Below are 16,289 nucleotides of genomic sequence, written 5' to 3'. Positions count from 1 at the left end.
GAAAACAACGATGAAGACCCAGTGCAGTCAAAACTAAAATAAATAATGAATTATCCCTCATCAAATATCTGTTCTATACTACTATGTGTCAGGCACAACACAAGTTCACTGTCATTGTGGAGCTTATGGATTAGCAGCTGGGAAGACATTGAACACTTATGCAAATATAATTATGACAAGGCTGAGAAAGTGCGAACTGTTACATAAGGGTTTAGAGAGTTCACAAAGCCTTTTCAGGGGATAGAATTTTATGTTAAGACCAAAAGAATAAGGTAACCATGTTAAAGTTATAGTTAGGATAGGTCTGGAGAATTGTGGGGGATGACAGAAGAAGGAAAGCAGCAGGGGGGCCTGAAAATTAAGCTAACGCATTCCAGGCAAAATCCCAAGGTAAGAAGAAGGGTGACCTCTCATCACTAAGAACCAAGAGGCCAGTTTCTGAAATGGAAAAGACTGAGGAAAAGAAGGACACACAACAATCCTCCACAATGAGGCAGAAGGAAAATCACACAGAGCCTGGGAAGCCTTCATCCTCAAATCAATGGGAAACCATTGAAGAGTGGAAGGGAAAGCGACTCAGTCAGATGTGCTTTATGGGAGAGTAAGAGATTGTCACAGAATCCAGTTGAAAGATAATGATATCTCAGACTTGGTGTGATGACAGTGACAATTTAGAAAAGTAAATGGATTAGAGAAGTGTGTAAGAGATAGAATAGAAAGGAATTGGTGATTAATTAATGGAGAGAAGGAGGCATGGTGAGGAAGATGTAATTAAAGTATAGATCAAGGATGACTCCTAAGTTACTGGCTAAAGCAACTGAGTAGATGGTGATGGCCTTTGCTAAGTTAGAGAACACTTGAGAAGATAAAAATTTGGAAGTAGGAAGGTGAGCTCTGCTTTAGAAAACATTAAGACTTACATGCCTATTATGAAACATTCTGCAGCATACCTAGCTGAACACTCGAAAGACAGATATGATGTTCTGGGGAAGATATTTTGCTGGAGAAGTGAATTTGATAGTCACCAGCATGACATGGTAATGGGAGTCTCAAGAGTAAGTGAGACTCCCTAAGGAGAGTTGATAGAGTGACAAGAGCTGAGGAGCTCAGCAAGGAGCCCTTAGGAACTTCGATTCGGAATGAACAGTAGAGGAGAAATAGTCAACAGGCAAGCAGAAGGAACAACCAAGGTAGACGGCAGGATATACCATCACAAAACCAGGGAAAGAGAAGTTGTCACCAAGTGGTTATCAGCTGCATCAAACACTAATAAGAAGTTGAAATTCAAATCTAGATTTAAGATTACAGTGGATTTAGTGGAATGGAAGTCTTTGCTGGTCTTCAGAAGAATGTTCTCAGATAAGTGAAGGCAACGTTTTTCTCAGGTAGACCAGTTGTTTTTGTAGCAGGCCATGTTTTATTCCTTTAATGGATCAAAAAGTCAGTGTGGCTGCTAGGACTACAAGAAACCTATTCACCTGAAAAAAAAAAAAAAGTTACGTAAGTGGAAATGGGAGCATATGGACAATCTATGTGGCATTATAATTTATTTGGCACTACAGCCAAATTCCATACATTTATTATTATACTACTTGTATAATAGTATATACAAATTCCTGTGGATTAAACTTTGGAAGAAAAAATAGCATTCTTGGAGGAAAAGGGAATTTGGAGGTAATTGGGAGGTTAGGAGTGAAGAAGAGGACAAAATAAGACACTAAGAAGAGACTTTGTTGGAACATGTTTGGTGTAAAGGATAAAGAGTCAAAGCAATGGCACATGGGAACTGTGGACTGTGTGAGGAGTGAAAATGTTTAATGCTGACGAGAAAAAACTGCAGTGAGGGCGAGGTTAGAGCCACAAGGAGAGCAGAAGGCACAGAGAATGAGAAGTTCCAACAGGGAGTAGGATGCTTCAGACTCAGAGAAGAGGTCCAGGGAGAAGGGGAAGGCAGTGTCGCCATGGAGATTCAGAGACAGGAAGTTGGCAGTGGTCCAGCTGGCTCCCTCTAGTTTCTTCATGAGGTTGCAGACAAGGTCACCAGTGAGAATAGGAGGGGACAGCAGGTAGTCAGGAAGTAAAGAGAGTAGGAAAGGGCTGGAATACATTCCAAAGAGCTTTTTATTTTTATTTTTTCAACAGAGAGGTAACATTTATTAGGAAGGAGGGATTCAATTAGACTTCCACATCACACATAAGAAACATACTGCAACCATTGTTTCTAAAGAGGAAGGAAGGGAGGCAGAGCACCCTGAATCCCAGGACACAGGCAGCTTCAGCTGGACAAGGAGGGGAGTATGGGCTGAGGGTGGATTAGGCTTCTGCTCACCACTCCCGCACAGTGAACCTTAGTGACTCCTACCCCTCCTGGCCCCACAGAGCCTGCAGCCCAGTAGAAAGCTGTGTTCTCTAGCAAACACTTGGGTTATGGCTGGCGGCAGGGAAGGAAAAGGTCTTTTGCTTTCTTTTGCTGCCCCTCTGGGTTTTTTTTTTTTTTTTTTTTTTGCCTTTACTGATACGGTTGCTGGAGGGTCCGGGAAGGCAGCAGCTGTGGTTGGGCTGACTTCAGATAATTCAAGTGCTGGGGGAGTGGGGTCGGAGGGAGTGTGAGGGGGTGCAGGCCACTACCAGGAGCTGGTGGGGTGCCCAGTCCAATGCGTTCTGGCTCTTAGAGGCTGGAGAAGTGGCAGGGAGTCCAGGGAGCCGTAAGACTGCTGTTCTGTACCATCTTGTTGGGTGCCTGCTGGGCACTGTATTCTGGGTTTGGCTCACTGAAGTTAGGAACCTCAGAATAAACCAAACAGAATTCCCCAATCTTCTGAAGATCACACCCATGGCCAGTGCACAACGGCACACAACCTTTGAACACCAAACAACTTTTAGTGAGCTGGACAGTGTCACCAGGCTGGATCAGGTTGCCCACATCATCCCAGACAGAGATAATGATGCTGCCAGTTTTGTCTGCCACTTCGCAGGCCCACACTTCGTGCCCATTCTTTGTCTTGATCACTCAGCCTGTCTCCAGCACAATGAAATGAGGTTCAAGTTCTCGAGCTCAGGCTTGATATACTTCACGAAGGTCTGTCTCCATCATCATACTGCCCACAGCACCACACCAGTGAGACTGCTGGACAGTGCTTGCCACTGAACCACTTGCAAGCCAGAGAGCTTTTTATTAAAGTAAGCGTGGTTTGGTTGGGGAGCTTGTAGTCTTGACTATTCCTACACTTTGCAATGAAGTCATAAGTATTTGGGACTCTTGACATGGTTTGCATTATACTCTAGAGATCAAGTAAGAAAATTATATTAGCCTTAGAAAAATGAATGATTGCAATAGAATATAAAAAAACATGAATTACTGTTAAGATATCTTTTATTCATTATATATATGATTAAGTTTTAACACTTGGTGCTATATTTTTAATTTTTTAAATTCATTTCCATTGGAGTATAGTTGCTTTAAAATGTGTTAGTTTCTGCTGTAAGGCAAAGTGAATCAACTATACATATACATATATTCCCTCTTTGGGGATTAGAGAGTGCTGAAGAGAGCTTTCTCAGCTATACAGGAGGTTCTCATTAGTCATCTGTTTGAAGCTGTATTTTTAAAACTTCACATAAACTTGCCACAGCTTCATGTTGCACAAGTTTTTTTCATCAAAGTGAATTTAAGTGGATTATGCCCTCTCCTTTTGCAAGATTTTTGTTAACTGTTTTGCCATTTTCAACCTCTTTTCATAGCTGCACTGATCTATGTTGTTCAGTGGCTAAATAGTGTCTGAATCTTTGTGACCCCATGGACTGCAGCCTACCAAGCTCCACTGTCCTTGGGGTTTCCCAGGCAAGAATACTGGAGTGCATTGCCATTTCTTCCTCCAGGGGATTGAATCCACATCTCTTGAGTCTCCTGCATTGACAGGCAGATTCTTTACCACTGGACCATTCAGGAAACCCTATATCCATTCTTTAGGATGTTGACGTTTTCTAAATCCTCCCACCTTCTAAATAAACTATCCACTATTAAATGGTACCACTCTCTCTTCCCAACCTGCTAGTTTTCCCTTTATTTAACAATAACAAATAATGTGCACTGTCTTAAATTTTTTCAAAGTGCTATCATATACCTGATCCTATTTATTACCATAAAAACACTGTGAATTATATATTGTGCTCATCATTCTGTAGATAAAATTGAGACAACTTGTTCCAAATTGTATGACTACCAAAGAGCAAGGCTGGGATTTAAACCAAAGTCTTCTAATCTTTCAACTGAATACATTTCACTCTGTATTTCCTAAGTGGAATAGCAATACCTGTTTACTTAAGAGTTCCAGTGCTCACTTCAGCAGTACATATACTAAAATTGGAATGATAAAGAATTCTATATTGTAACATAACTATACATAAATTACTTAAAAGTTGGTCTATTTAAATAAAAACAAAAAGTAAGTAATAATAGCAATGGTTTGGCAAAAGACATGAAGATATGTGTAAATGAGACTTCCCTGGTGGCACAGTGGCTAGAAATCCACCTGTCAACACAGGGGACATGGATTCGATCCTAGTCTGGGAAGAATCCACATGTTGCAGAGCAAATAAGCCAGAGCTACTGAAGTCCGTGTGCCTAGAACCTGTGCTCTGCAATGAGAGAAGTCACCACAATGAGAAGACTAATCACTACAACTAGAGAGTAGCCCCCTGCCCACTGCAACTAGAGAAAGTCAAGGCATAGCAACGAAGACAGCCTGCAACCAAAAATAAATAAATATATAAATAAAATTTTAAAAATTTTATAAAAGAGTTGTGTCTCAACTCTGATTTTTTAAAAAAAGGTATTTGTGAATAAATGAAATTTTCTTAGTCTTCATAGTCACTGAAAATGAACAAAAACTGGGGATAATTCTTCCATTTTAAGATGAAGGCTAAGTTAATGAGTGGCTATGACTTTTATCAGAGTAATAACAGAAAGGTGTGCCTTCCCTTAACAAAATTTGATTATTTAAATCTAACTCCCTCTCCTCCAAAAAAATCAAGTAAAGAGGAAATTATATTACAAAATGACCTTTCATTGTGAAGATCTTTAAATAATAATTGTAGGTAACCTTTACATGCCTGGGGCTCTCCCTGGACCCTATAGGCATCTCTTATAATCTTTCTGCCACCTGTGAGGTAAGTAGGTTTATTAATCTAATTTTTCAGATGAAGAAGTGTAGTAAAATACAAACCATCATATCCTACATAGTCTGTGCACATAGTGTCATGAAACAGCAAGTTCCAATTAATGACAATGTATACTAACACTCTGTAAAGATCCTGTTCCCCCCTCCTTTTTTTTCTCTAGAAAAAGAGTCAAGAGAGCCAAATCTTAACCCTGGTTCTATCACTAGGTGAGTGGTAATCCTTAGACAAATCTCTCAAATTCTAAGCCTTGGTTTCCCACATCTACAAAATAAAAAGTTTGAATTTTGCCATCCCCAATGTCCTCTTTATTTCTAAAACTACTTTTACCCTGCAAATTGCTAATAATATGAATATATATCATGCCAGGAATGCACAGACTGCCTAAGTCAGATGTACGGGTGAGGACCTGCTCAAACTGTTCCCAACCGGTCTGATAGAGCACAAGTACCATGATTCTTATCATTTGTCCTCAAAGAAAGAAACTGGGTTAATTGACCTATTTCCAGTAATAGGACTGGAGGAATTATTAATGCATAGCACTTTAAGTGATAACCCAGAAAATCGACAAACATTTCTGGAGCTACTCTTCCAGCAGGACATTGGGAGGGGACACTGCACACAGAGACTTTCTCGTCCTTAGAGAGCTTATGAAGGAAACGAAGGAAAATATAAGTTGCAGATCCAAGTGTAGACTTGGAAAGGCCCTTTGACCTTGTCTAGTCACAGATTTACAGAAGGTAAAGGCTGAAAAGGACCTTAGAAATGCATCCCCCTCCCAGTACCACCCCCAGATGAGAAGACTAAGGACCAGAAGAATGAGATCACTGGTCGGCAGAGGCAGTGAGTTCACGAAAGAGCAACGATTAGAGCTCCATTCAAGAGACACAGTAGGTCCATTTAATTGGAGGGAAGGATATAGGCTAAAGGATAGTTGCCAATTGAGATGGTTATGGAGGACTTTCTGGGTCCTACGTGAGAGTGGAGAAGTCAATAAAGGTCCTCCTGGTAGAGAAGGGTTCACTGGACAGTCAAGAAATCATTGCATGAAACACAGTCGTTAACAATGAAGTTAGGCCCATCTCTACATATTTGATGTGGAACAATTAGCAAGTACTATTTTAAAAATGAGGGAATTCCCTGGGGCTCCAGTGATTAGGACTCCATGCTTCCACTGCCAAGGGCACAAATTTAGTCCATAGTCTGGGAACCGATATCCCATATGCCATGTAGCCAAAAAAAAAAAAAAAAAAAAAACCACAGAGATAAGAAAAGAGAAAAAACAAGATATTTAGCTCTGTGTGTGTATGTGTATGTTTGTGTATAAATGCCTAAGATATCTCTGGATAGGTTAAAATCCTGGCTACTATGTTTGCCTAGGGAATTGGATGGTTGAAGGACAGGTGTGGGAGTTGGATACACTTTTCCCTGTATGTCCTTTTGAACATTTGACTTTGGAAACTGACATATATATTACTTTCATAAAAGTCATCATTTTTTAAGAAGACATTTTTGTCTAATCTGGAAAACTTCTTTTTATAATTAAATTAAATCTGTTTGTGTTGTAGATAGTACCCTCTGGTAAAGTCGTCACTGGACTATAGAAAGATAAGATCAAGACTAATATCATAGTGCCTCATTTATATCCAAAAAACGTTAGAGAGGGTGTGACATCCTGACATTAAAAGTCGATTTATTTCCCTTTGTGCTTACTCTCCCAGTAATGACTGCAGCTGTTGAATGGGTGCCAGATACTGTCACATACAACTTGGATGGGAATCTAAACGCAGTCACATCCTCCCACAACTGGCTGAGGACTCAGTGGGTGCTATAAATAGCAGGGACAAACAAATTCAATCCTGCTTTCCAAATGCAATTCATGAGAGCTCGGCAGAAAAGTGAACTTGACAACACATTGGAGTCTTTCTCTAATGAAACTGGGACACAGAAATACCCAGTTTGATCAGACTTTGCCTTTACTAGTTACTAGTTTCTGGAACGCAACTGGACTCAGAGCACATCTAAATCCACTTAACAAGCGCTGTTATAACAGGATTAAATCTACAAAGAGGAAGGTCAGAGAAAGACATTCCCAGCTGAGTTTGTGGTTATGTAGGAACCATCTGCTTCATCTAATAACATTTCAAAGCTTTTGTGTGAATGCATCCTCAGTCTCAGAATTGCATATATTAGCTAGCTTTAGGTTTTCTAGAAAGCAAAAAGGCATCTACCAAGTGGATTGCGTGTAACTCACTCTTTAAACCCTTTTTGGATAGCAGAAGTAGCAACAGTGACCTCCTGGTGTAGAACATCTGCCTAGTGACTTGCCAGTTTGGGAATTTTCCTGGCTTGCTTTGTAGGGTTGTTGTTGCTCAGTCACTCAGTTGTGTCCAACTCTGCGACACCATGGACTGCAGCACACCAGGCCTCCCTGTCCGTCACTATCTCCCGGTGTATGCTCAAACTCAGGTCCATTGAGTCGGTGATGCCATCCAACCATCTCATCCTCTATCACCTACTTCTCCTCCTGCCCTCAATTTTTACCAGCATCAGGATCTTCTCCAAACAATTGACTCTTTGCATCAGGTGGCCAAAATATTAGAGCTTCAACTTCAGCAACAGTCCTTTGAATGAATATTCAGGGTTGATTTCCTTTAGGATTGACTGGTTTGATCTCCTTTCTGTCCAAGGGACTCTCAAGAGTCTTCTCCAACACCACAGTTTGAAAAGCATTAATTCTTGGTCACACAGCCTTCTTTATATTCCAACTCTCACATACATATATGACTGCTGGTCTGGACCTTTGTAGGTAAAGTGGTATCTCTGCTTTTTAATACACTGTCTAGGTTTGTCATAGCTTTTCTTCCAGGGAGCAAGCATCTTTTAATTTCAGGGCTGCAGTCACCATCTGCAGTGATTTTATAGGGTTGGCCCAAGCCAATGACTCATGCTAACAGGTACAAACTTGCCATAACACAATTTTCCAATGGTTCCATCTTTTGTCTAGTCACTTCAACCACAGTAGTGGTTCAGAATTACCTAAGGAGCTTTGGGAAAATTCAGGGACCTGTATCTTCTCTGTCTCCAAACCTCCTGAGTTGTGAGGATCCCTGAGGAGGTAGGGCAATGAAGCAGATGGAGAACTATGATGCGAGGTACAGGAAGAGACTGGAAGGTGGAGCAGGGGCAGCTGGTTCCTGGCCTCTAGACCACAGTGTGGATTTCGATTTCCCATCTAAGAGCAAAAGGATATCCAACGAAAACTGTTAAGAGGAAAGACTGCTTAGGTATATGCTTGTTTTTATTTCTTGAAATAATTTTATTTATTTATTCACTTGTCTGCACTGGGTCTTCATTGCCGCGTGGGCTTTTCTCTAGTTGCGGCAAGCAGGGGCTACTCTCTAGTTGCCCTGCAGGGGCGTCTCTTTGCAATGGCTTCTCTTGTTGCAGAGCTCGGGCTCTAGAGTTTGGGCCTCAGTAGTTGTGACACATGGGCTCTGTAGTTGTGGCTTCTAGGATCTAGAGCACAGGCTCAATAGTTGTGGCCCATGGGCTTAGTTGCCTCTCAACATATGGGTTCTTCTCTGACCAGGTATCGAACCTATGTCTCTTGCGCTAACAGGTGGCTTCTTTACCACTGACCCACCAGGGAAGCCTTCGCTTTGTTTTGTTTTTTAATCCTCCTGGCTGTAGTATATGCACTTAGAAGGGGACAAAAGTGGATCTTGCCCACTTGGAAAGATTTGTAATAATCCAGCCAGTCTGACCTAGGAAAGAGGCAGTAGAGAAAAGAAGAGTGGACAAACTTGGGGGACATATAGGAGATGAAACCAATTGAGCCATGTTGGTAATTGATTGGATATAGGACAGAGGGAAATGAGACAAATTGAGAAGAGTTGCCAAATTCCTAGGATTCTGACAAAGGTAGAAATTTGTACTTTTTCCTAGTCCCTCTTGGCCTGGTTGATTCACTGCTGCTGGCTGAACTTGACCTGGGGTCTGGATGAAGGCCATTCTTGGCAGTGTTTCATGAACCAGTGGTTCACCACCCTGGGTGCCCACATAACCACTGCTCAGACCCCAAAGAATAATGCAGTCACCAAATCTTTTGTGCCTCTTCTTAACTAGAAAATACTATTTACAAGCATTAGAAGGATATTTTATTTAATATTTAGAAACCCAATCACCATGTGATATTTAGAAAAGTTTGTACTATGCAAAAATAAAATTGAAAAGAGCAAGTATTTATTGATAGAAAATATTTGCTATTGCTTAAAAACATAAAAGCTATTTAGAGGTTTACCTTAATTTAGTCATTTTACCTGTATGTATGTGTAGGTGTGGATGTATGGAGGTGTGCATCTGTGTGTCGTGTCCAACTCTTTGCAACCCCATGAACTGAAGCCCCCACTGCCCCCCACCCCCCACGCTCCTCTGTCCGTGGGATTCTCCAGGCAAGAATACTGGAGTGGGTTGCCATTCCCTCCTCCAGGGACTCTTCCCAACCCAGAAATCAAACCCGTGTCTCCTGGTTCTCCTATATTGGTAGGTGAGTTCTTTACTGCTAGCTCCACCTGGGAAGCCAATAGATATGTGCATAAACACATACCTATGAATGTTTAGGATGTCTGTGTGAGGTAGTTTTGAGAATCTGACTGAACTTTCATGTTTTTACTTCATAATCCCTTAAAAGCAACATAATATTACCATGATGTTTGTGGTTAAGGAAGCGATTCCATCTTTACAGAATGTTTGATGTTTACTGTGTAAATCAATCCACAATTGACTCTAGACAGATTGGTACTGGACCTCCACTCTCTTTTTTCTTTTAATTTTTAATTGAAATATGATTGACATACAATATGATATTAGTTTCAGGTGTACTACATAGTGATTTGACATTTGCATACATTATTAAATGATGACCATAGTAAGTCTAGTAACCATTTGTCCCTATACAAAATTGTTACAATATATTGGCCATGTTCCTTATACTATGTATTACATCCCCATAGTTTATTTATGACTGGAGGTTTGTATTTCTAAATCTCCTTCACCTATTTTGTCCCTCCCACTCCCACCTCCCTCCCCTGTTTGTCCCTATATCTATATGTCTATTTTCATTTATTGTTTGTTTGCTTTTTAGATTCTACACGTAAGTGAGATCATATGGCATTTGTCTTTTCCCCTCTGACTTATTTCTCTTAGCATAACACCCTCTAGGATCCATCCATGTTGTTGCAAATGGCAAGATTTCATTTATCTTTATGATTGTGTAATATTCCATTTTATACATGTACCACATCTTCTTTATCCATTCATCTGTCAGTGGACACTTAGGCTGCTTCCATACCTTGGCTATTGTAAATAATTCTGTAATGAACATTGGGGTGCAGTTAGGGACCTCTACTCTCTTGATTCCATGGCTGATAAAAAGGTTCTGAGAGGTTTGAACAGCTCAGAGGGGATCATTCTTGTCATTAGAGTGAGGGATACAAATTCCAGAGACTCCCCTCTGAGCTGCTACTTACTCTCACTGGTGTTGGATAAATGCACTTACCCCATTTCAGTCCAGCCAAGACCCCTGAAAAAAGTGTTTTCTCTATAGAGGAATCTACCTGAAAGAACTTGAGAGCAAGCTCGTGGAGCCCTCCATCTTTACCTCTCCTTGTTGAAACAGCTTCACCAGTAAATTGCTGTTAAATAGGTGGTTTATCTGGTTTTATTGCCTTTAATTTTATTACCTGCCCAATATAATCTTGGCCCAAGCTTCCCCTGCTTAGAGGCATGGTAAAAACTTTATGTCTAGGCAAGCCCCACCCAAGGAAAGATTTTGCTTTCTTGGGTGTGGGCTCCAAGCCAGCCCTGTAGGCTGAGGCACTCTCTAACAGCCTCATTTAGAAGCTCTAAACCATTCTATAACCTTCCTTTCTGGTCTAGGGAGAGGTGGAAATAATTCAGAGAACCAAGATTAAATGAGTAAGCAAAAAGAAAGAGGCAATAAGCAGAGATCTTTTTCTACATCCTCAGAGATGATCAGAATCTCTGTTTGAGATGTGACTTGCTTCAGCATCTAACCACTGAGAAACACTTGTGGTCAAGAGAGACATCTATCATCTAGAGTCTTGGCTGGGATTGAGGTCTAGCAAAGCCCCTCACAGAAGTGAAGTGAAGCAGTGGGGCTGAGAGCAGTGAGGTGGGAAAGTGGAGGCAGTGAAGTTGAGCTTTCAGTGAAGAAGGGCAAAGTTTCCCCATCTGTTCTCTGGCATTGGGCCCAATCTTGCTATCTTGCCATTTCACGTCTCTGAGGGGATCTCTCTCTCCATCTCTCTCCTTCACTCTCTCTCTCCTTCTTATACTTCTAGGGAACAGGTTTGACCACAGGGACCCCAAGGCCTTTCTCACCACCCACAACACAGCTTGAGCAGTTGTTGGTACTACTTTAACAGCCTAGTCCTTGATTGCCTTTTAATCCTTTCTAGAACATTCTTCCTGATACCTTCTATTTAAATACATGTAATAAAACTTTTTTTTGGTGCTGGTTTCTTAGGTCAATTCGATTCTACTCCTGCTGCTCTTTTTCAACAACTCATGGAAAATTTGTTTTCTCTTCCTTCTTTACTACCCACACCCCCACCCCCACTCTCTGCTGCCGGTTTGACCACAGCCGGCCACAGGCCAAGAAAGCGTGGGTGGGCAGGTGCCAGTCTCTGACTGCTAGAAGCTGCAGGACCTGGGGCTGCGGAGTGTGGGGGTGGAAAGAGAAGTAGAGTGCAGCCCGCAGACTTTCTCAAGAAGCTTAAGAGAATTTTTCTTTTAATTTTGTTGAGAATGTTAAGAAATACTCATTCTGTAGATAAACAACAAAGTCCTACTACGTAGCACAGGGAACTATATTCACTACCTTGTAACAACCTATGATGGAAAGAATCTGAAAAAGAATATATGTACAAATGTATACATATATATATACATACACACACAAAAATGCGTGTGTGTGTATACACACACACATTTGTTGTTGCTTTTCAGTCTCCCAGTAGTGTTGAACTCTTTGTGACCCCGTGGACTGCAGCACGCCAGGCCGCCCTGTCCCTCACCATCTCCTGAAATTTGCCTAAGTTCATGTCCATTGCATTAGTGATACCATCCAGCCATCTCATCCTCTGACGCCTTCTTCTTCTGCCCTCCTTCTTTCCCAGCATCAGGGACTTTTCCAATGAGTTGGCTGTTCGCATCAGATGACCAAAAATACTGGAGCTCAGCTTCGGCATCAGTCCTTCCAACGAGTATTCAGGGCTTATCTTATCCCTTAGGATTGTCTGGTTTGATCTCCTAGCTATCCAAGGGACTTTCAGAATTCTTCTCCAGTACCACATTTCGAAGGCATCAACACACACATATATGTATATTAAAAAACGGAATCACTTGTATACCAGAAAATAACACAACATTGAAAATCAACTATATTTTAATAAAAAAGAAAGAATTCTGAATAAAAACAATATACGCTGCTCTAAGAAAGCTCTCCACTACATACTCAGAAGTGAGAATGCTTAGTGATAACTAGTTAGTAGTACCTGATTCCATTTGCTGTTAATTGTCTAAGAATGTGCATTTGCAAGCTTTCATATGTATGAGACTTTTCTGGAAGGGGAGACAAAGGATTATTCACAGTGATTACCTCTGAGGAATGGGTTGTGTGTGTGTGTGGAAGGGGAGGTTCTACCTTTTATTGTATACACTTCTATATTGTTTGAATTTGTTTTTTCCTCAAGAGTATGTATTGTCTTTATAAACAAGTTTTAAGATTTTCAAAGAGAAATATTTATTTTCTGTCCCTTGATGATTCATTGACCCATGGTAATTAGAATCTTTAATAGCATACTAAATGGAAGTTGAGACTCAATAACACAGATTGAACAACTAATAATAATATCATTTAAAATACCTGTGATATGCCATAGAAGCAGTCATTTCTTTAAAATAATGACTTAATACTTGTCAAAATCAAATGAAGTAACTACTTTACAATCCTCAATTTATAAATAAGAAAACAAGCTCTGAGAGGTTACATAATATTCTCAAGGTCACACAACTAGTTAGTAAGTGCTTGGGAGCTTACCACTTCATAAGGGCAGGATAAACACTTGCCTTGTCTCCATCCTAGCAAAGTGCCTGGTATGTGACCAGGGACACAAATATACCTGTTGAATGAATAATATATAAAGCTTATGGCCTAATTAACTGCAACATTAAATTCCCCTCAAAAGCCATACTTGGGGTGGCCAAAAGGCACTTCACCAGCACATTCACAGGTGCAGGCACGAGTTCTGGTCAGAGTGGCATTGAAGGAAATGCAAAACCTAAGGTAAGTGCTCACGTCCTAGTGCTATACTCCCTGCCTGCTGGTTCCTGCTCTAGAATCTTCATTCTGTACTCCTCCCTCAACTACTGAGGTAAGAAAAACATTTTTGCCTTTTCTGACTTATTTACTACCCTAGCATTTCACTCCTTTATTCATTCACTCACTCACTCGTCATATGTTTAGTGAATACCTACCATTTGCAAGGCATTAAGGATACAGCAATGGAAAAGAGAGATAAGGCCATTTCTGCCTCTAGCAATTATCCTAAAGGAGGAGACAGACAAAAGAAAAATAAAAAATAAATAAGTGAGAAAATATTAGGTAGTCTTAAGTATGTTAAAGGAAAAACATGGTGTCACAAATCCCAATTATATTATGAAAAAAATGTAATGTTTATTTTTCTAAGTTGCTTTCATTAAAAGTTATTGGAGGGGTTTTCCTGGCAGTTCAGTAGTTAAGATTCTACATTTCCAGTGCAGCGGGTGCAAGTTCAATCACTGGTCAGGAAACGAAGATCGACATGCTGTGGGGCATGGCCAAAATTTTTTTTTTTAAGTTATTGGATGCACCACTATGTATAAAATAAATAACTATTAGAACATACTGTATAGCATAGGGAACTCTACTCAATGCTCTGTGGTGACCTAAATGAGAAAGAAACTTTAAGAGACAGGCTATAGGTACATGTACAGCTGATTCACCTTACTGTACAGTAGAAACTAATACAACATTGTAAAGCAATCATACTCCAATAAAAAAGTTTTTTTTAAGTTATTGGATGCAAAAGATGAATTTACGCCCTTCAGTTCAGTTCAGTTGCTCAGTTGTGTCCAACTCTTTGCGACCCCATGAATCGCAGCACTCCAGGCCTCTCTGTCCATCACCAACTCCCGGAGTTTACTCAAACTCATGTCCATCGAGTCGGTGATGTCATCCAGCCATCTCATTCTCTGTCGTCCCCTTCTCCTCCTGCCCCCAATCCCTCCCAGCATCAGGGTCTTTTCCAATGAGTCAACTCTTCTCATGAGGTGGCCAAAGTATTGGAGTTTCAGCTTCAACATCAGCCCTTCCAATGAACACCTAGGACTGATCTCCTTTAGGATGGACTGGTTGGATCTCCTTGCAGTCCAAGGGACTCTCAGGAGTCTTCTCCAACACCACAGTTCAAAAGCATCAGTTTTTCGGCTCTCAGCTTTCCTCGCAGTTCAACTCTCACATCCATACATGACCACTGGAAAAACCATAGCCTTGACTAGATGGATCTTTGTTGGCAAAGTAATGTCTCTGCTTTTTAATATGCTATCTAGGTTGGTCATAACTTTCCTTCCAAGGTCCTTACCTTACACCAAAACCAAAAAAATTAGCAAACGGGGATCAGAGACCTAAATGTAAGTATGAAAACTATAAAACTTTTAGAGAAAAACATGGAAATATATCTTTCTGGGCATGGGCAAAGATTTCCTAGATACAATACCAAAAGCACAATACATTAAAGACGTGAACTTCATCAAAATTTAAAACTTTTGTGCTTTAAAAACGCTATTAAGAAAATGGAAAGATAAGTGGGAAAATATTTGTTATCATATACTTGATAAAAAAAAAACTTGTATCAAGGACTTATAAAGAACTCTTACAGTTCAATAGTAAGACAATCAAATTTTAAAATGGGCAAAATATTGTGTATATATTTTACTGAAATTTATATACACACACACACACACATATATATATACATACATAAGTAGCTAATATGTTCATGAAAAGATGCTTAACATCATTAATTGTTAAAGAAATGCAAACTAAAATCACATGAAATACCATTTAACACCCACTGGAAATGTAATTTAAAAGATGGTTAGTCACACTGAGACACATTTTAACTTCTGAAAATTTAATTATAGACAAGGAGAGAATCTTAAAAGCAGCAAGAGAAAAACAACATTACATACAAGGGTACACCCATAAAGCTATCAACAGATTTTTCAGCAGAAACTTTTCAGGGAAGAAGCAAAGGGTGTGACATATTCAAAAAACTGAAGGAAAAACACTGCCAACCAAGAATACTTCCCCAGCAAAGTTTTCCTTCAGAGTCGAACGAGGAATAAAGAATTTTCCAGAGAAGCAAAAGCTGAAGGAGTTCACCACTACTAGACTGACCAAGTGAAAAATAGTAAAAGGACTTCTTAAACCTAAACAAAAGGATGCTAATTAGTGACAAGAAAACATGAAAATATAAATCTCACCAGTAAAGGTAAATATGTGGTTAAACTCAGAATACTTTCCTGCTATATTGCTGTTGGGTAAATCACTTATAAATCCAGATAGAAGGTTACATAATAAAGAATTTAAAACAGTTAAAATAACTTGTTGATGGATATACAAGGTAAAAATAAATTGTGACATCAAAAACATTAAATGGAAAAGGATAATAAAAATACATAGCTTTAGAATGTGTTCAAAGTTAAGTTGTTATCAACTTCAAATAAACTGTTATAAATATAAGTTGTTTTATGGAAGCCTCATAGCAACAACAAAACAAAATTCTACAATAGATACACAAAAGATAAATAGGAAGAAATCTAACCGTGAAAGAGAGTGAGTGAAAGTCACTCAGTCGTGTCTGATTCTTTGCAACCCCTTGGGCTATACAGTCCATGGAATTTTCCAGGCCAGAATACTAGAGTGGGTAGCTGTTCACTTCTTCAGGGGATCTTCCCAACTCAGGGACTGAGCCCAGGTATCC

General features: G+C 40.0%; 1 pseudogene; it reads right to left on the bottom strand.

The window, feature by feature from the left end:
• Positions 1–2,409: 2,409 nt before the first annotated feature.
• The window catches only part of LOC122679101, a 34,091-nt pseudogene continuing 20,211 nt past the window's right edge, over positions 2,410–16,289 (bottom strand).

Source organism: Cervus elaphus, chromosome 21 (genome assembly GCF_910594005.1).
Source record: "Cervus elaphus chromosome 21, mCerEla1.1, whole genome shotgun sequence".
Classification (NCBI taxonomy): domain Eukaryota; kingdom Metazoa; phylum Chordata; class Mammalia; order Artiodactyla; family Cervidae; genus Cervus; species Cervus elaphus.
The sequence above is the reverse complement of the archived record's forward strand: the minus strand, read 5'-3'. Positions and strand labels throughout refer to the sequence as shown.